The sequence below is a fragment of the Sus scrofa genome, chromosome 2 (genome assembly GCF_000003025.6).
Source record: "Sus scrofa isolate TJ Tabasco breed Duroc chromosome 2, Sscrofa11.1, whole genome shotgun sequence".
Lineage (NCBI taxonomy): Eukaryota > Metazoa > Chordata > Mammalia > Artiodactyla > Suidae > Sus > Sus scrofa.
Genome location: NC_010444.4, coordinates 88,284,751 through 88,305,959, shown reverse-complemented (window position 1 = coordinate 88,305,959; position 21,209 = coordinate 88,284,751). Strand labels below are relative to the sequence as shown.

The following is a 21,209-nucleotide window of genomic DNA, read 5'->3' as shown; positions in this document are numbered from 1 at the left end:
TTTGCTTATTATTCTTATTTCCCATTCTTATTTTCCTGTGGTGATTTGTGTTTTAACAAAATTACAACAATAATATAATAAGAAGTTCATCCTGAAGGACTTTCCCCTATTGAAATCCAACTTAATTAAAAACATAGTTTTCATCTACTAACTAGTTATACAGTAAACTTTAGAGTTAGGATTTTAATGAGGTTCATAGAAGTTAGACATATATTATTCATGATCAAAAAAACCTAGCTATGAGTTTTGTCCTTGATTTTAGAAGCTTTTGAGTGATAGCTAGTTAAGTTGATTTATATTTTCTTATACTGTCTCCCTGCCATAACACTTTAAGATAAGCACTAATCTAAAAACAAGATTTGTGAACATCAAATCCTTATGCCTATGACCTCTTCAACTTGTAAAGACTGGCTGGTCATGGGATGATTTCTACTGAGTCTCCTCCTTTCCACATGATGTATTGTAGCTATTTGCCCTTGAATTGTACTCATTAAATTTAGTTAAGTTAAAGATGTTAGAATATGATGTATAGCTGCTGTACCATGTGATCGGAGAACAAAACCTAAAAGTTAACCAATGTACTTTTAACACTGTGATGTAATCTGTAGTTAAAAACTGTCTATACAAACACTCATCTATGCCAATAAAATCTGAGCAGTCCAGTGCTCTGAAAGAGACAAAAGAGGCTGTCTCCATGTGCATTTGCTGACACCGTCCATCCCCAACAGGGTGCACATCCTTGATCGCTGGAGCTGGACTCCAGCAGAAGTTCCCAGGTTAGGGGTTGAATCAGAGCTACAGTTGCCAGCCACAGCCACGCGGGATCTGAGATCCATCTGCCACCCACACCACAGCTCACGGCAACATCGGATACTTAACCCACTGAGCGAGGCCAGAAATGTAACCTGGGTCCTCATGCATACTAGCCGGCTTCCTTACCACTGAGCCATGATGGGAACTCCTACTAGAGTGCATATTTATATACTTATTTGTGGGTCTGCCTTCCCTACTATGTGGTCAACTCTAAGAGGGCAGGGACCTTGTCTCTTCACCCTCCCAACCCCACCCCCACCCCCACCCCCGGCACCTGACATCAAACAGGCTCTCAGGGCATATTTGTTGAGTAAATCAATGGCTTCTCACCTCCAGCCTCACTCTTCTACTCTGTACTCCTACATCAGATGGATATCAAAATGAAAAGCCCGTCACAGGCTTGAAAAAGGCCACTGGCTTCTCCACCTGTGGAATGAAGTCTACTCTGCTTAGCACAGCATTAAAAGGTTCTGCAAAAACAATTCTCCCCTCCCCCAAAGCAAAGCAAACACCACTTCTCCCACTAGAGGAAGCGGAAGAGGAAAAAATTGAAAATCAGCTAATACTACTAATAGCTGACAGCACTGGTGAAAGAAGTCACGGAGGAAGAGCGTAGAATCCAGAGATGAAAGAGGTGATGTCATTATCTCTAGATTTCATCCTCTTGTGGTTTTTCTTTTTCCTCATGCTTTTTTTTTTTTTTTTAATTGATGAAAAAACTCTGACCTATTGTTTCAGGGGAAGGGAATCTAACATTTCATCAAGCACTTACGATATGCCAGGCATTCAGGTAGATGCTATACATACTTTATCCCATTTAGTGTGATTTTCTTTGAAACCCAAAGGAGGGCTCATTCCTCTTTCAAAAATAAAATGACTGGGGTCAAAAATATCAAATACACCAAGGAATATTAAATGTTCTGGGGACCTCTATGTTATAAGAAGGTACAAAAGGCTTTTACAATATATATGCTTCTCTTTTTACTTTATTTATTTATTGTTTTGCTTTTTGGGGCCTCATGTGCGGCGTATGGAAGTTCCCAGGCTAGAGGTCAAATCAGAGCTGCAGCTGCCAGCCTACATCACAGCCACAGCAACCCAAGATTTGAGCCACATCTGCAACCTACACCACAGGTCTTGACAATGCTGGATCCTTAACCCACTGAACAGGCCCAGGGATTGAACCCATGTCCTCATGAATACTAGTTGGGTTCGTTTTCACTGAGCCACAATGGGAACTCCCTTGTTTTTATTAAAGTATAGTTGATTTACAGTGTTGTGTCAATTTCTGCTGTACAGTATAGTGACTCTCTATATATATATGCATTCTTTTTCTCATACTATCTTCCATCATGTTCTATCCCAAGAGATTGGATATAGTTCCCTGTGCTGTACAGTAGGACCTCATGATCTAATATTCTTAATAGCTAATATTAGGTCACAGGTCACCTCTGGTCACATGTATCATGTGTGACGCTCTCAAATTTCCTTAGAATCTCCTCTCCTATCTCTGTCTCTCTTCCTTCCCTCTCTTGCTCTTCTCTTCCTCTTGGCTTGCCCCTGTTTCTCTTGTTCTCTCTTCATCCCATTACTTTCTAGTTTTTCATTTTTCTCTGTGTCTAGCTCTTAAACCCATCAACAGCTTTAACTGTTGCCATCTAGGCCCAAATGATTACTGAAAGGCTTGTCTAAGCTGAAGTGAAAGTAAACAGAGAGAAAAGCTTCTTTTCTTCTTTTAGAAGTATAACAAAGTATAATGATGTTGCAGTATAACATGTGAGGTAAAGAGAGAAAAAACATATCCTCTAGCCAGGCTTTGAGCTGCCAATGAGTAAGGACTAGTTGCCCACTGAGCTCTTGGTGAGGTTCTCAATCACTGCTGATAGTACTAAGGTTCTCATGTTTCCCTTTTGAAAAAAAAGAACCTGGGAGTTCCCGTCGTGGCGCAGTGGTTAACGAATCCGACTAGGAACCATGAGGTTGCGGGTTCCGTCCCTGCCCTTGCTCAGTGGGTTAACAATCCGGCGTTGCCGTGAGCTGTGGTGTAGGTTGCAGACGCGGCTCGGATCCCACGTTGCTGTGGCTCTGGCGTAGGCCGGTGGCTACAGCTCTGATTCAACCCCTAGCCTGGGAACCTCCATATGCTGCGGGAGCGGCCCAAGAAATAGCAGCAACAACAACAACAACAAAAGAACCTGTAACCAGAAGACATTAGCATTTTACCAGTACATAGAAGTTATAGAGAAGTTGTAGAGGGAAGTTTCCCCAAGGCTTGGCAAGTAAGAATGGAAGCAGAAGAAAGATTTCCTCTTAGGAAGTAGAAATCTGAAAGTAGCATCATGCAGAAAATTCAAGATGAGTCCGGTGGTCCTAAAATTCCACCTATTCATTAGGTCCTGAGCGTGTAGAGGCTGCTTTGGAAAACTAAAACTAGATCACCAATGCAGGAGGGTTTATATTCTGTTTTGAGTGTTTAAATCAAGATTGTCCTCCATTTTGATGCTTTCTGATTCTCCACTTGCAGGCAAACAAGAAGAAACCAAGAGGATAAATCATTCCTTTGGCTGAATTTCAAGAAAAAGGTATTCATTTATTTGCAAAACTGTTCAAGGGCTTACTGAATACCAGACTCCATATTTAAACAAACCAAATCTTAGAGATCAAGCAGATGCTATAAATCATCAAAATAGCTCCCCATTCCCCCACCTTCCGGACAAACAAACAGGCATTAAAAGAAAATTAGTGTTGAAGAACAGAGCTAGTGGGTAGGTGGTTTATAGCTTGTAGGTTGATGATCTGACATTTTAGCAGAGAACTTTGCTGACTGGCAAAAAGCAGTGAGTTGCTAAACACTGAGAGACTGTTATGAAGACTTAAGGACAAAGGTATTGTTTCTGGGAAAGGGCGGGGGGGCGGGCAGTGTTTGAAGGCGACAGTCCAATAACTTTCATGATCAGCATCTCCTGTAGTGGTATCTTTCCTCAAATAAAAGCAATTATATTGGGGCCAGGGACCACCCCCTCCTCTTCAACAGACTCTTACCACCCTGAATTAATCATATACCTTATTGGCTTATTAAGTCTTGGTGTCATTTTTATGCATGTATTATTACCACAATACACACTAAGCCATAGTATTCAATCTGCTTAAAGCATTTTAAGGCTATACTTTGGAGATGAGAAACTTTCAATCATCCAGTTGATTCAGGAAATGAGTTCCCTGGCCTCTTGCACCATCATAGGAAGAATGAAAAAGAGAGTGCGAATCCCCTGGGGCTTAAATCTGAAGAGAACGCTTAGCTTTTTTCCACTGTACTTTCAGGAATAAAATAGTAATGGCAGTCATAAGGAGCTTTTATAAAGTGGCATGCCAAAAGATTTCTTTTTTGGCTAACTGCATGTAACCGGGTAACTGAATGAGCTAGACTCAGTCAGGGACCCAAAAAAGCAACTTTACTCATTTTCTCCACTGCTCTTTCAAACCTCCTCTGTCAAATTATTCTTCTCCATCCTGGGATGAAATCTGAGGCAGAGATCCTCGTTTTTCTGGTCATGTCTATGTATTAAAAAAGTATCTAATGTTAAAATATCATGCTCTCATTTGATTCAAAGTTTCTCTTTATACCTTATTCCTCCTCCTTCCATCCTGAATTAAGCTTCCAAACCTCAGTGGGAAAGGCCAGGGTGGGTTTGTGTGGATTAGAGGTGGTGTGGGGAGGCAGTGTTCTTTCGTCCTAGATCCACTGACTTCTATACTTTCTAGCTGTTCTTTGTGGCTATTCTATGGTCTGACCAATGGAGGAGGTGGATTAGAGGACAAAGCCAGCGTCTGGTGCAGTCAACTTTCTGAGTTCTCACCAGTGAGGACTTCAACCTCCAGTTTCCTTTCATAGAAAATGACTTCAGAGTAACAAACTGCTTTCTCCATCACTTCCCACTCCAACGACTGCATCTCAGTCTGAAGCTTTATCACTTTATTTTTTATTTTTCATTATGGTTGATTTATAATGTTCTGTCAATTTCTGCTGTGAGACAAAGTGACCCAGTCATACATATATACACATTCTTTTTCTCACATTATCCTCCATCATGTTCCATCACGAGTGATTAGATATATAGTTCCCTGTGCTACACAGCAGGATGTCATTGTCTGTCCACTACAAATTCGAGAGTTTTCATCTACCAACCCCAGATTCCCAATTCATCCCATTCCCTGGCAAACAGAAGGCTGTCCTACATGTCCAGGATCTTTTCTGTTTTGTAGATAGATCATTTGTGCCATATTTTAGGCTCCACATATAAGTGACATCATATGGTATCTTTCTCTTCCTGACTTACTTCACTCAGCATGAGAGGCTCTAGTTCCATCCATGTTGCTGCAAATGGCATTATTTTGTCCTTATTATGGCTCCGTAGTATTCCATTGTATACATGTACCACATCTTCCTAATCCATTCATTTGTTGATGGGCATTTAGGTTGTTTCCATGTCTTGGCTGTTGTGAATAGTGCTGCAACGAACATACAGGTGCATGTATCTTTTTCAAGGAAAGTTTTGTCTGGATATATGCCCAGGAGTGGGATTGCTGGGTCATATGGTAGTTCCATATTTAGTTTTCTGAGGTATTTCCATGCTATTTTCCATAGTGGTTGTACCAATTTACATTCCCACCAGCAGTGTATGGGGGGGTTCCCTTTTCTCTACATTCCAGCATTTGTTGTTTGTTGACTTGTTAATGATGGCCACTCTAACTGGTGTGAGGTGGTACCTCATTGTAGTTCTGGTTTGCATTTCTCTAATAATTACTGATGTTGAGCATTTTTTCATGTGCCTGTTGGCCATCTATATGTCTTCTTTGATGAAATGTCTTCATTCTGAAGCTTTAGATGGCCTACTACCATCCTTTACAAAGACAGTTTTGGTAGAATCTCTTTTAAGATGACCAAAATCCAGTTTTTTCATGTAATCCACCTGTGACCCACAGGAAACCTATATATTTGCCCCCTCAAATCCTTATCTTCAATTGCATCAATCAAGGTTCTCCAGAGAAACAAAATCAGTGGGATAGAGCTAGAGCTGTAGATATATAAAGAAATTTATTACAAGGAATTGGCTCTCATGATTATGAAGGCTGATCAAACGCAGATTTACATTAAAAAAGCTGGAGACCCAGGAGAGCAGATGGGGTGGTTCTAGTCTGAAGACCAGTAGATGGAGACCCAGGAAGAATCAATGTTTCAATTAAGAGTCTGAAGGCAGGAAAAAAATAATGTCCCAGCTCCAAAGCAGGAGAAATCCTCCACCCCCTTACTTGTGGGTGGGTCACCTTTTTTTATCTTAATAAAGCATTCTTCTTCTACTGACCCACCCACCTTAAGAAAGGCAATCTGGTTTACTTACTCAGTCTCCAATTCAAATGTTAATCTTGGAGTTCCTGTCAAAAAGTGGCGCAGCAGAAATGAATCTGACTAGGAACCCTGAGGTTGTGGGTTTGATCCCTGGCCATGCTCAGTGGGTTAAGGATCCAGCATTGCCATGAGCTGTGGTGAAGGTCGCAGATGCCGCTTGGATATGGCATTGCTGTGGCTGTGGCGTAGGCCGGCGGCTGTAGCTCTGATTAGACCCCTAGCCTGGGAACCCCCATATGCCACAGGTGCAGCCCAAAAAAGACAAAAGGCAAAAAAAAAGTTTATCTTATTCAAAAACACCTTAGATCCATCCAGATCTTTCATATATGAACTGAGTCTTGAGACAGATTTTTCCTTTTTTCTTTTTAGAGCTGCACCTCCATCCAGCACAGGCAAGTTCCCAGGCTAGGGGTCAAATCAGAGCTATAGCCACTGGCCTTTTCCACAACTACAGCAACACAGGATTTGAGCCATGTCTGTGACCTACACCACAGCTCACAGCAATGCTGGATCCTTAACCCACGGATCGAGGTCAGGGATCGAACCTGCATCCTCATGGATACTAGTCCGGTTCAATACCACTGAGCCATGATGGGAACTCCCTTGAGACAGATTTATGTGAAGCCAATGAAACTTCAGCTTCAGGGCCCCAAACTTGCATGGTCCTTTGCAAGGCCCTGGAAGGGCCCTGGCAATGTGCTCACATGGTCTCATAATTTTGTAAAATGTAAAGGCCTAATTTTTATATTTATTTCCTTAAAGTAACCTCCCAAATTGTACAAGCTTATGCCCTCACAAACCTGCTCAATCCCTGGCTGCCCCAGGCCCAGGGGAATAAACCATCTGTCAGTTAGGACTAAGCTAACTGATCCAGCTGTTACTTGTTCAAGAGTTTTTGCAGGGTAATCCTGGCCATTTGGAACTTATGTTCATATTCCACCCATAGATATGCAAAGCTATTAGACCTTCAAGGACTGTTCTAGATTGTACAATGGTAAATCGGGGCTCTATAATCGGCGGGCCTACATCAGAACTATATCAAATGGATTTAGCTAACCTGTACCAGACACTTCCTATATATCTGGGGAAGTGTTATTTAAATTCTCTAAGCCTCAGTTTCCTCCATTAGTAGACCCACTTCATATGACAGTTGCAAATATTAAAATATATAAGCAGCTAAGACATCTTAGCACAGCTCATAACTAGTGCTTAATAAGTGTTAGCTCTTGTTCGTTATTAGTATTAAAATCTAGAGGATCTGTACTCTACCCTGTATTTGCCTTTTCAAAACTCACAGATCTTTGGTTGCTCACAACCTAAAATTCCAGGAAGCATCGGTAGGTAAATGTTAGGAGTGTAAATGTAAGGAAATAAAATCCAGGACAGGATCTCCAAGTCTGGAGTTACCTGGTAGAAAGAATAGCTGGCTCTCCTTCCCCCGGCCCCTGGCCCCCCTACTCTCCCTGTGAAGTTCCCCTCCCACCATCTGGCCACCATCCTGGTTGGATGAGAAGGAGATGTTCCTCTTTGAGCAAACTGAGATCAGAATGGACAATAATAAAAGGGTGGACTAAAATCTAGGAAATAGTTTTCAAAAAGAATAGGATTCCCGTTGTGGCTCAGTGGGTTAAGGACCCGAGATAGTGTCTGTGAGGATGTGGGTTCAATCCCTGGTCTTGCTCAGTAGGTTAAGGAGCTGGCATTGCTGTGAGCTGCAGCATAAGCCATAGATGCAACTCAGATCCTGCACTGGCTGTGCCCATGGTATAGGCCAGCAGCTGCAGGTTTCATTCCACCCCTAGCCTAGGAACTTCCATATGCCACAGGGGTGGCCATAAAATAAATAAATGAATAAATAAATAAAATTTAAAAAATAAATCAAAATAAAGTGTATCCAAAGTAGAATCTGCTTTCTCACAGACGCCCTTCCATTCCACATGAAGGCTCAGGAAAATGAATTTTTCTTGGATTCCTCCTAGCATCCAATCGTCCTCATTGTGGTGAATACCACAGACTAGTACCCACCACATAGGCACACAATCCCAGACACAGCACTAATATACAGTCATGCAGGTTGGGCACTGCACAAAAATTCCACATCTAAGAAAGCACCATTCACACTGCAGACATTAGAGATTCCTGTGTTTACCAAAATTATTTTCTGGCAAAAGGCAGCTAAATATCTTTTTATATAGTTAGTACATTGTGACACTTCTATAATCATTAAAAGTAGAATACCTTGAAGAAGACTTGGGGAAGTGGTGCCTTTTTCTACTTTGTACATATGTATGATGTGAGCATGGAGGCCCCGACTGGGCATCTAGAAAGAAGAAGAGAGATCCAGCTACCTGGCCTATTACTGTTGTCACAAGAGATGTTTCTACAATATTTTCTTAGCCTCTTTGCTTCTATTTTCTATGCTGAAAACTCCATTTTGCCCTGCTTTGCTTTACCCCATCTTCCTGCTTGAAAAACAGTCACAGCGCTAGTAAATGACTTAAGAACAAAGACCTAGAGGCATAAGTTATTCATGTGGTCAGCCGAATGAGAACAAAATGCTTTGGTCTAGGCACACCGGACCTGTGCAGAGAGGCACGCCATTTGCACAGCATGATATGTCCTCTAAAGAATAAGAGGAAGATGAGCCTCATGACCCCAAGGGGCTTATAAGGGGTCGTTAGCAGGATATGCATCAGCAAGGAGAACCGAGGTGCAAACCTAGGCACGCTATCTGCAGAAGCACAATGGTGATTCTCTAGATGCTATGCATAGATAGCTGACGCCAAGCTTCCTCAATGCTAATGACTAGTAAATGCCTAAAGGTCAGAATAAAAGCTTAATCAGCTACTGGCTATGTGACTTTTAAAATAATTTTTAAAAATCTACATCCTGCACCTACAACCCCCTCCTCACCTGACGTAATCCTAATGAGCACAATAAAAGCAGTGTGGTTTCTTGAGGTGCTGCTCTTGGTCCCTGAGACCTTGAGTCCCCCAGGTCCCACCTTTAATTAAAATAAATGTCTCTGTGTCTTGTTTTATGTTAACATTTTCCTTAAGTTTCACAGCACCCGTTCTTCAGCCCTAACCTGCTGAGCTGGTCTCGGCAACCCTAAACCCAGAGCCTGTCCTCTCAGTTCCCATTTCTTGTCTAAGGTCCTACCTTCTCCTCCAGCAACTGACCTAGAGAATTGCTCTGCCCTTCAGCCAAGAGGTCATGGCTTTATTTTTGCAGAGCTTAACAATATAACTAGATATTCGTATAATATAATAATTTATAACAATACACACATGGTATAGAGAATAATTTCCTTCTAAAGTTTCTAAAATACACACACACACATATAGTTGTTTAAGGTCATGCTAATTTCAGTAAAAAATTTCAGTTACCTGAATGACAGGGTATATTAAATTGGATAATAGATTATATTCGCTGTTCTTTATGACAACTTTAGCTTTTTTTTACATTCCATCTAAAACGAAAGAAGAATATTACTAGGTTGATTTGGTCTTCAATACAACACTCACCAGATAGGATATCATATTTCCTGAAACATCAATGAAAAGAGAATGTATTGGGCCAATATAAACATAGCTATATCCAACAACATCAGACCTAGCCGTTTTTATCCTTCCCAACCTCAGTATAAGTATATTCCTTAAAACACGGCTCTTATTGAGCTACTTTGTACTATGTTTAATTCTCAATATGTTCTGAGATTTAGGTTAAAACCTAGCTTTAATTCTAAATAAAAAAGAAAACAGTTTTCAAGATGTATCTTTGTAACTGCAATGCAGAATTTCCAAGGTTTTTTTCTAATTAGCTTTTTTATTGTTTAAACTTTCTTTGAAATATGTCATACCTCCACAATAGTATATATATGCTGTTTAAAGAAGAATAATAAAAGAATAGCTAAATACCGACTATCCATCTTAAGAAACAGAACATAATCATTACCTTAGAAATTTCCTGCCTACCTCTTCTATACACCTCTTTCCCTGTCCACTATAAGTAACCATATGTTGAAACTTTGTTAGTCATTTCATGCTTCTATTAATTTCTTTATCATATGTGTATCCCCAAGCAATGCATCATCTGAATTTGCCTGCTTTTACAGTTTATGTCAATGAAATCGTAATAGGCTTATATGATTTGCTTTTCTGTTCTCCGTGTTTCTGAATCATCTATTGATACTCAAAGCTGAAATTCATTGGGTTTTGCTACTCTGTAGTATTCCTTTTATGAGTAGACCACAGTTTAGTCATCCATTTTACTACTGATGGATATTGGGGCTGTTTCCTATTTTTTGCCTTTTTATGAACAATACTGCTGTGAACTTTTTGACTGAAACTTCCTGTGTACATGTGCACAATTTTCTCTAGAATATAAACCTAGAAGTGGAGGGTTTCAGTATTCATCAAAATAGTCATCTTATGAAATCAAAGCAACATCAAACCCAATATCCACAGAGTGTATGTTTGATGGTGACGATGATGACAAAACAGAGAGCACACATGCTTTGTTTACTAGTTCTGGCTCCAGGACATCATTTAGTATCACCGATCTCACAGGAAGAAATTCCAAGAAACCTAGCAACAAGTTCCCAGGTTTTTCTAGATAGGAGACAAGAGCTCAGAGGACGGAAGACTCAAAAACGGGGTTTACCCAAAGGTAGTAAAGATTCGACAGTCTTGTACAAAGACCTGAAGACTGCTCTCCAGAAGAACATGGGCTGGAGAGGAACAAGAACGCTTGACTTCCATAGAAGCTGTGTGGCCTTGAGCAAATCAGGTAATATCACTGATTCTCCACTTTCACAACCATAAAATATGAAGTTTGGATCCAATGACCTTTGGGTCACTTCCTGCTCTAATTCTGATTCAGCGATTTTAAGTTCTTTTAGAAACGACAGCTTTGTTTGCCCCCTAGTGGTTTCCTCCTGGCCTTGCAACTAGAGAAACCAGTTTAAAATGGTGGTTATTGACTCAAAAACATTATTGTACTATGTATTTTATGCATTATAATTAAAAGGCATGAAAATTAAAGGAAGTTTTTGTGAAGTTATTAAATTTCTTGAAAACACACACTTAAATAAAAAGGTTCTTTTCATTGACAAGAATATTTGGTTTTAATAATAATGTCCCTGAGCTTACACTTAAAATTTTTGCATTCACTTTGATAACTTTAAATACAAAATGAGGGAGGAAAAGGGTTTTGCTTTAGAAACCAATGAATGTATCCCCTTTCTACTAAATTAATGCCATTAATCATTATTTAAGTAGATAAAAGACTGGAGAGGAGTTCCCGTCGTGGCACAGTGGTTAACGAACCCGACTAGGAACCATGAGGTTGCGGGTTCAATCCCTGGCCTTTCTCAGTGGGTTAAGGATCCGGCGTTGCCGTGAGCTATGGTGCAGGTTGCAGACATGGCTCGGATCCCGAATTGCTGTGGCTCTGGCGTAGGCTGGTGGCTACATCTCCAACTGGACCCCTAGCCTGGGAACCTCCATATGCTGTGGGAGCGGCCCTAGAAAAGGCAAAAAAAAAAAAGGACTGGAGAGTTCCTGAGGATTAAACAAAATAACTTACCTCGTACGAGCCTATAGTAGGGTTATTCAATACATTCAATGCAGGTTAAATGAGTGTGAATCTTCATCTGAAAAAAATCAACAATAACACTTTTTTTCTTCAGTTGGAGACTGAGTTATCTCATGGATTGAAAGTAAAAGAGAATGGCATTGATCTACTTTGCAAAACTCCTGTGAACGGACTTAACCACTTTGAGACTGAGTTTCTCTGTTGGCAAGGAGGAATAATAACATTCCTGACGCTTGTTGAAATGACAGGGACATCATTAAGATTAGCGAATTGAATATCGGTATACAATATCATATTCCTTATAAGAGAAATGCGATGTAAAGACTCAGTTCAGTATCATCAGAAACTGGCTACAAGGGCACTATGAAATGCATTACCTGTCATTTTTGAAAGAGAGTATAAAATCCCGACAAGAAAAATAACCCTACTCGCAAAACTATAAAATGTCATTTTTCTTCAAAAAGAGGAAAATGAGAAAAACGAAGACTTCTACTTTTGAATTTAAACACCAAATCAATACAGAAAAGAATGAGATTCTGAGTCCGGAATGTTTTTGTTCTTTCAGCATTTTAATGAGTAAAGGAAAAGTAAGATTAATTACATAAAAATACTTTGCAAGAAGTTTCACTTTTTTGTCTTTCTGTTGTCTTTTCAACAGTGGAACTACCTTGAGAAATCTTTTTCTATACTCTTATCTGTTTACCTGACTCTCATAGAGACAGCCTGATGAGGGGGAAAAAGAATGAGCTTCAAATCAGGGAAACTAAATTTTATCTCTGGCTTTGCCTCTTACAGTATAAGTGACATTGGGCAAACCTCTTGAATTTGCTGAGACTTACTCTCTTCTATAAAATGGATGCTTTTTTGTTTTTTGAGTATACTTTTTTTTTTTTTTTTTTTTTTTAAGGTTCCCAGGCTAGGGATCTAATCACAGCTAAAGCTGGCGGCCTACACCACAGCAACACCAGATCTGAACACTGTCTGCAACCTGCACCACGGCTCATGGCAATGCCCGATCCTTAACCCACTGAGTGAGGCCAGGGATCAAACCCACAACCTCGTGGTGGTTCCTAGCCGGATTCGTATACACTGCGCCACGACGGGAGCTCTCTAAAATGGATGTTTTGATGATAGGAGTCACTTCCCCCAACAGTGCTGTGCTAATAATTAAGAGTATGCACATTTTCTTTGGCAACTGCAAAGTTATTTCCAAATGTTAATGATTGTTTCTCATGTCTTTATTCTTTATGGCTAGAAAAACTTACCCATCTTGTCTTCATCAGTTATCAAGTTGATGATTTTGCCCCCAAACTCCCATATCCAGTTCTTCCTCTACATTCCCACCTCTTCTGCCCAGATTCCACAGACCCTTCTAGTCATGGCCCCACCCCACCCCAAACCCCGCCTCAAACCCCGCCTGCCGCTCCAATCAAACCACTTCACCGTCAGGGTAAAATTTCTCACAGGAAAATGTAATCCTGCCTTCCTAGTGCTTGCTCTTTATGGCCGCTAACCACCTATAGAATAAAACTGTGGCTCCTTGACCACTTAGTCCCACCTGCCTTTTCTGCTACGTCTTCTGCTGATCCTTTTTTGCACTTAACAGACTCATAATTCCATGTTTATCTTTTTCCTGCCTCGTGTATTTGCATATTTATTCCTCCTGCCTAAAATGTCCTCCTCCTCCTCCTTCGCAACAACTTTAGTGCAATTTTTCTGCAGAATCTTCTCACTGATTGCTGGCCAGCTCATGCCCTTGGGTCAAGCCACATTCATTCATTCATTCATTCATTCATTCTTTCATTCATTCGATATGTATGGAACTTCTAATGTATGCTAAGCACTCTTCCAGATGTGGGGTAAAAGCAGTGGAAGAGACAGATAGAAATGTCTGCTGTTATGGGGCTTATATTCTATTAGCCACAGACAAGTCCCTGAACTGGCTACCCCTGGACCAGATGCCACTTTTCAGCAGCAACATGTGTGGTTAGGGGTAGAGAGGCAGAGTCAGGTGGTACAAAACATGGCCACCTAGTCAACAAAAAAAGTCATCAGGGCAGATTCCCCAAAAAGAAATGTACACAGGCATGGAGAGACTTAAGTGCAGTTTTAGTTTGAATCTTCTCTTTACTACCTTTTTCTCTTTATTACTCATATTCCCTTACTTTATTCTCCTTCACTTCTTAACTATCTTATATATGGTTTTAAAAGATTCTTTTAATCTTATCTTCTTGGACCTATTCAAGGCCACCATGATATCTGAATGCCTTCTTACATCTCCTAAGTGTGTGTAATCGTGAAAGTAATTCGGAAAGATGTTACCTTAAAGAAAATCTAGGGTTTGTAATATTTTTAAATACCTAAAGAGTGTATCCCTGGGCAGGATGCATAACTTTTTACTCTTTGATTTAGGTGTATCAGCTCACTTTGCAATTCCTAGGTGTTGTTATTACCATTTATATCTATAGTTGGGGGAGGGGGGAAGACATGTCTTTAGATGCCTTTAGTACCAAGCCCTAAATTCCAATACATTCCTATTTGTGAGTCTCCCTGTCTTTCTGGGGAAACTATGTCCATGTGCACAGGTATGTCTCTGGGTGCACACAAGTCAATCAAGCTGTCCCCCGATAGCCCCTTCTGTCTCTTTGATGTTCATCTCTCTCCTCTCTCCTGCCCCTATCTTCTTCTCCTCCTCTTTCCACACCCTTGAATCGACTGTCTCCCTTAATTAAGTAAGACACAGAACTGAAGTCAATGTTTTGTATTGGAGCCACCACTTCCTTGGGCTATGACTGGAGATGAGGACTTCAAGGCTGGATTACCATTTGGTGGGCAGCCTGAAGAGCAGTTAAGTCTCAACAGGTGAGAAGATTACTTCTCAGGCAAGGGCCCAACTTGGAAGACTTCTTATGGCAGTGACTAACTGCCACCCGGACATGCCTTTTTTGCTCAAAATTTAGTTACTGAAATGCACAATGCATTATGCAAAATTCATAATGACAATGGACAAGCACTTTTTTTTTATTAGAAAGTGATCACAATGTGTAACAATGTCAAGAAAATTTAACATCCTTCTACAGGCAAGAACCTTTCTCATTAACCTTTAACATAACTGTAGCTAAGTACCTGTTCTACAATCCACTGCTCAAACTAACCCAGGTTCACTTAGGTGCATTAAATTTGCCATAAATCTTCTTGAGAATCAGAAGTCAGCAGGGATGTCCTGATTCCAGAATTACAGACTTCAGAGCAACTCTTCATAAAGAAATTCATATAGGTAGTTCCCAGTCCGCTTTTAAACCCTTAGTGGGTCTGTAACTATTTGCTTACAACTTATAGAAAGAAAATACTCAGTTAATTTCTCTTATTCTCCCTGTTTCTACTTCTGTCCTCATCTTTTGGGCCTAAATAGCCAGAGAGAGAGAAGACACTATTTAACATAATGTAGACCTGAATGAAAATCCTAGGATGATTCTCCTTCAGTCAACGGGTAATTATACAACTATTGACTAACTTGATCTGATTTCTCCCAGCCTCGTAACTGATTTTATACCTTCACTATGTATTACTGTTTCAAACTGCTTTAGCAGAATACCAAAATCTTTTTTTTTTTTTTTTGCACAGCCATTGTGTTTGTTTTCCAAAATCTTTTTTAAAAGTAGATTCTTTTTCTTTCTTTCTTTCTTTTTTTTTTTTTTTTTTTTTGTATTTTAGTCTTTTTTTAGGGCTGCACCCTTGGCATATGGAGGTTCCCAGGCTAGGGGTCTAATCGGAGCTATGACCGCCAGCCTGCACCACAGCCAGATCCAAGCCTCGTCTGTGACCTACACCACAACTCATGGCAACACCGAATCCATCCTTAACCCACTGAGCGAGGCCAGGGATTGAACCTGCAACCTCATCATTCCTAGTTGGATTCATAAAACTAGATTCTTAAAGAAACTCACTCTTAAAATGGTATTAGACCTTCCCGCCCTTGTTCTAAAGCATTTTCGATGTGTTAAAATAACTACAGTTTTTAAACAATTCATTTGCTTTTTCAACATTGAGCCCTCACTAGGGCTGGTTACTGGAATGCAGCTGAATACAACAGACACCAATCCTTGCCCTCCTGGAGTTTCCCTCCTAGTGAGGATGGGGAGACAATAAACAAAGTAACAATTATGTACTATGTTAAAATGTGAAGAGCTATGCAAAAATAAAGACAGGCAGGCAAACAGGGAGTGGGAATGCAATATAAAGTAAGATGGCCAGGTAGGAGTTCCCGCTGTGGCTCAGCAAAATCGAATCTGACTAGCATCCATGAGGATGCAGGTTTGATCCCTGGCCTCGCTCAGTGGGTTAAGGATCCAGCATTGCCATGAGCTGTGGTGTAGGTTGCAGACGTGGCTTGGATCCCCATTGCTATGGCTGTGGCATAGGCTGGTGGCTACAGCTATGCTTCAACCCGCAACCTGGAAACCTCCATCTGCATATGCATAAGATGGTCAGGTAGACTGAATCTTTCAAAGTAGTTTCATGTCTTTTATTCTTTACTTTAAAAGCAAAGAAATGTCCATTTATAATCCTCCCACTAGAAAATGATGAGATACTATTTTTTTATTGCTTTTGAATGTACCTACTCTTGATTAAGTATTTTTGTGTGGCTCTATCTTCTGCCAGGAAAAAACAAAACCAAAACCTCTTAAACCAGAGTTATGGTCTGCCGGTGGTCTGCAGCTGCTTTAATCAGGTTCTAACAACCTTCTGCTTATTGAAGAGAAATCTTGGGCAGCAGCAGACCTGTCTCTAAGAGTTGATGATTCCCCCGGAGTTCCCGTCGTGGCTCAGTGGTTAATGAATCCGAGTAGGAACCATGAGGCTGCAGGTTTGATCCCTGGCCTTGCCCAGTGGGTTAAGGATCCAGCATTGCCATGAGCTGTGGTGTAGGTCGAAGACGCGGCTCAGATCCCGCGTTGCTGTGGCTCTGGTGTAAGCTGGTGGCTACAGCTCTGATTAGACTCCTAGCCTGGGAACCTCCGTATGCCGAGGGAGCGGCTCAAGAAAAGGAAAAAAGACAAAAAAAAAAAAAAAAAAAGAGTTGATGATCCCCCAAAAGAGACTATAGTCTGGAACATCTGGGACCAAACATTTCTGGCAAAATCACCTGATTTTAGTTATTTCAGACTCATGTAGAAAAATTATACATCAAATAACAGTACTAATCAACTCTAAATATTTGTGGATTAGTATAGCATGTAATTGGCATTCTTTTCCCATGTATGAAAATGGGATTGATTCTCTGCCTTGCTTTGCCTGGATTCTCTTAAGCATCATCCTTTTCTTTCCTTTTTTTTTTGCACCACCCCAAGCAAGCAGAAGTTCCCAGGCCAGGGATCAAACCTGTGTCAAAGCAGTGACAACTTGGGATCCTTTAACTGTTAAGCATCATTTTTACCGGCCAAATAGTCATAGGCCATCAGTTCAGCTTCCGGTCAGCCAAACCAGTGGTTTTTAACCCTGGCTGTCACTGGAATCATCTTTTAAAATTACTAATGCAGGAGCCTCTGATTCTAATTAAATCAGAGTCCCGGGTGGGGGATGGGGGAGACAAGCATCAAAGCATCCATATTATTTTTTTTTAATTCCAATTGCACAAGAGATTGTAATGCATAGTCTGGGCCAAGAACGTCTGCACGTAGCCTATAAGCCCCTAGTACATTTCTCCTCAGCACCTCTGAGAGTCCCCCAAGGTCATTACCGATTTATTACCTCCAGAGAGACCTCAGCTTTCAACTTGCTTTTTCTTTCAACTACTTTCCTCCCTTTCCTTGTGCTCTTGTCCTCTTCGTTTCTGCCTCTGCCTCAGGCCTGCCAACGGTACCAGGTAAGGTTGTTCTGCCCTACTGGGGGCCAGCACAGAGCTAGGTTTTCAGCTCTCTGATGCAAAACACACAGATCTAATTACCTGCAGATTGCCCACTCATCACTTCTGCAGCTGCTTCTGTGCTTCTCCGGAGCCTCTCCACCCTGGCAGCCCTCCACTGGCTGGTGCTCCACGCAGGGCTGGTCCCCCAGGTGGCATGCTTTGGCCCTCAGAATTCCCATTGACCATGGACTCTCTCAGCCTCTGAGTATGCTTTCGGTGTGGTGGATAAGGCATTTCATCATTTGGCCCCTTGTCCCTTTCTGACGTCACTCCCCATCCACACACACACACACATACAAATACTTCTTCCCCTTACATTATCACAGGTCCCTAGATATACCTGTGTGTTTCATCTGGAAACCTCCTCATTCTTCAGCCCCCCCTATCTCAACTCTTGCTTCCCTAAGAAGCCTTCTTTAAGCCCCTTGATTACCATGTTGTTCATGCTCTATCATCACAGCTTCTTTGTTTATGCTCCTGGCTCCCCCTCTAGAGTCAAGGCAGAAGCTGGGTCTTTATCATCCATATATTTTTGTTTTGATTTGTTTTTTGTCTTTTGCCTTTTCTAGGGCCGCACCCACGGCATATGGAGGTTCCCAGGCTAGGGGTCTAATCAGAGCTGCAGCCACTGGCCTTCGCCACAGCAACTCGGGATCCAAGCTGCGTCTATGACCTACACCACAGCACATGGCAATACCGGATCCTTAACCCACTGAGTAAGGCCAGGGATTGAACCCGCAACCTCATGGTTCCTAGTCGGATTCCTTTCCACTGCGCCACAATGGGAACTCCCATATCTTCCATATTTTAAAGTAGAGAATAGCTCCTCAGTACATATTGAGTGGAACTAAGGGTAAATAGACCCATAGGCTGTGGAGGGCAAACTACAGGTAGCCTCAAGACCATGCCAGGCCCTTTGCCTGTTTTTGTCACTGCAGTTTTATCAAAACACAGACACATCTTTTGGTATAGGGGTTGTATGCATACACCCATTTATATGCATGTATAAAGTTTTATTGAAACAAAGCCACACTCACATGGATTGTCAGTACTTGCCTTTGTGCAGCAAGGACAGACTCGAACACTTGTGACGGAGACCATATGGTCCACAGAGCCTGAAATATTTACACTCTGGCCTTTTGCCAAAGAAAAGTTTGCTGACTACTGATCTGAAACAAACCCTGAAATATTCTCTCTTGTAATGTATCTGGTAGAAAGATAATGCAAACCATATAGGTAATTTAGAATGCCCTAGTAGGTACGTTTTAAAAAGGAAAAGAAACAGATACAAATAATTTAGTAATATGTTGTATCGAACCCCCAATACCCAAAATGTTATCATTTCAACGTGAAATTAATACAATGATGGAATGAGATATTTTACATTTTATATAGTACCAAGTCTTTCAAACTGTATACACATTTTATACTTACAGACTATCTTTTTTTTTTTTTTTTTTTTTGTCTTTTTAGGGCCGCACCCTTGGCATATGGAGGTTCCCAGGCTAGGGGTCCAAAGGGAGCTATAGCTGCCAGCCTACACCACAGCCAAAGCAACACGGGATCCAAGCTGTGTCTGTGACCTACCCCACAGCTCACAGTAACGCAGGATCCTTGACCCGCTGAGCGAGGCCAGGGATCGAATCCGCAACCTCATGGTTCCTAGTCGGATTCATTCTGCTGCGACACAATGGGAGCTCCCCTAACAGACTATCTTATTTTGGATAGCTAATGGCTGTCTTATTAGATAATTCTAGGTCAGAACCATCTGTTTATTGCTAAGAAATTGGTCCAGACAGGTTAAGAGTTTAATGTCACATCCAAGAATCAAGCACTAAACCTAGCTCTCCTTATTCCTAGGCAAGTGGGGCTTCCACATCATACTGCCTTCAGCCTTGTTGGAAGAGATGTGATAAGACAACCTGGTATCTCATTCTGTACAAGCATCTGTGTGACTTTGGCAGAGTTCTTAGCTTCCCAGGATTTTTATTTTCTCATCTCTCAAAACATTGGATTGAATGATCTATAAGCTCTAATGTTATGTGGCTATCAAACCTGTTGGTTGGAAAACCAGAATACCCTGAAGCCGTTTTGCCCAAGATTTCTGTCTCTGAGAAGCTTTGTGTAAATATGAATTCAGGACTATATAGGTTGTTACCATGATTTAAAGCTAAAAGTTTTAAAAAGAGGCCAGAATTTTAGATTATTTATCCATTCAAATTTATATTTCAGGAGTTCCTGTTATGGCTTAGCCAGTTAAGAACCTGACATACTGTCTGTGGGGTTAAGGATCCCGTATTGCCACAAGCTGCGGCATAGGTCACAGATGTGGCTGAGATCTCACGTTGCTGTGGCTGTAGCATAGGCCAACAGCTGTACTTCCAATTCGACCCCTAGCCCAGGAACTTCCATATGCCGCAGGTGCAGCCATAAAAATAAAAAAAAACAAATTTACGTTCTAGTAGTCAGGACTAAGCCCAAAGCCGATGCATTTGGCATGGAAACCCTCATCATATCACTGTTATGCTCTCAAGAGATTTTGGAGATGAATTGGGATGGCCACTCCTGAGCAGGGAAAAAAGCAAAGGAAGGACTGAGGTTAGGGCCCTTCAGGGCAGCAGAATGGTTTCATTTCTCTGCTAACCAGCCTCAACAGCCTCAGAGTCTGTCACAAATGACAGGAGGGTAGAGGGCGAGGAAATGGGTCTGGCATAATATCTACAGGAAATTAGGGGATAGGGAGCAGTGACCATGACTAGATAATCCAATTTTATTTTGCAATACCCTATCTTATAACAGAATCAATAGCTGTATTAAATTGTACTCCAAATCACAGAAGAAACACAGCCATGGAGGAGAAAAGTTCAGAAACAGAAATGGGCAGGCACCAAAGAGAGATGCATCCTTTTACAAGTTTGCCTAAGACCAATTGTGTTCACTTTTAAGCTTATTCACATTTTTGAGTTCCCACTGTGGCTCAGTGGAGTTAAGAACCCAACTAGAATCCATGAGGATTCAGGTTCAATCCCTGGCCTTGCTCAGTGGGTTAAGGATCTGGCGTTGCCCTGAGCTGCGGTGTATGTTGCAGATGCAGCTAGGATCCGGCATGGCTGTGGCTGTGGCTGGCAGCTGCAGCTCCAACTAGACCCCTACCCTATACCACAGGTGAGGCCCTAAAAAGACAAAAAAACAACAACTTATTCATGTCTTGCCCCTTCCTCACAGCAGAACATTTCTTTCCTCCCAGAGACTGGAGAAGATCGCAGTAGAGGGAAAAAGGTATGTGACTTGGAGGTAGGCAGACTGCGGTATGAACCCCCAATCCTCTTTTGAAAAATTATGTGGCCTTGGCACAGATTTGTGCCTTAGTTTCCTTCTTCTGTAAAATGTTCATGATAATAGTACTTACCACATGGGACTAAGATTAAATGAGGCCATATATAAAAAGTTTTTAGCACAATGAGTATCCATATTTTTTTGAAT

General features: G+C 41.3%; 1 long non-coding RNA gene across 1 annotated transcript; it reads right to left on the bottom strand.

The window, feature by feature from the left end:
* Positions 5,577–18,326, bottom strand: LOC102158947. Its single transcript, XR_301865.3, has 5 exons — positions 17,570–18,326; positions 11,810–11,876; positions 9,610–9,692; positions 8,459–8,540; positions 5,577–5,888 (listed from the first exon to the last, which is right to left on the bottom strand). It is a non-coding gene; the product is annotated as an uncharacterized LOC102158947 (long non-coding RNA).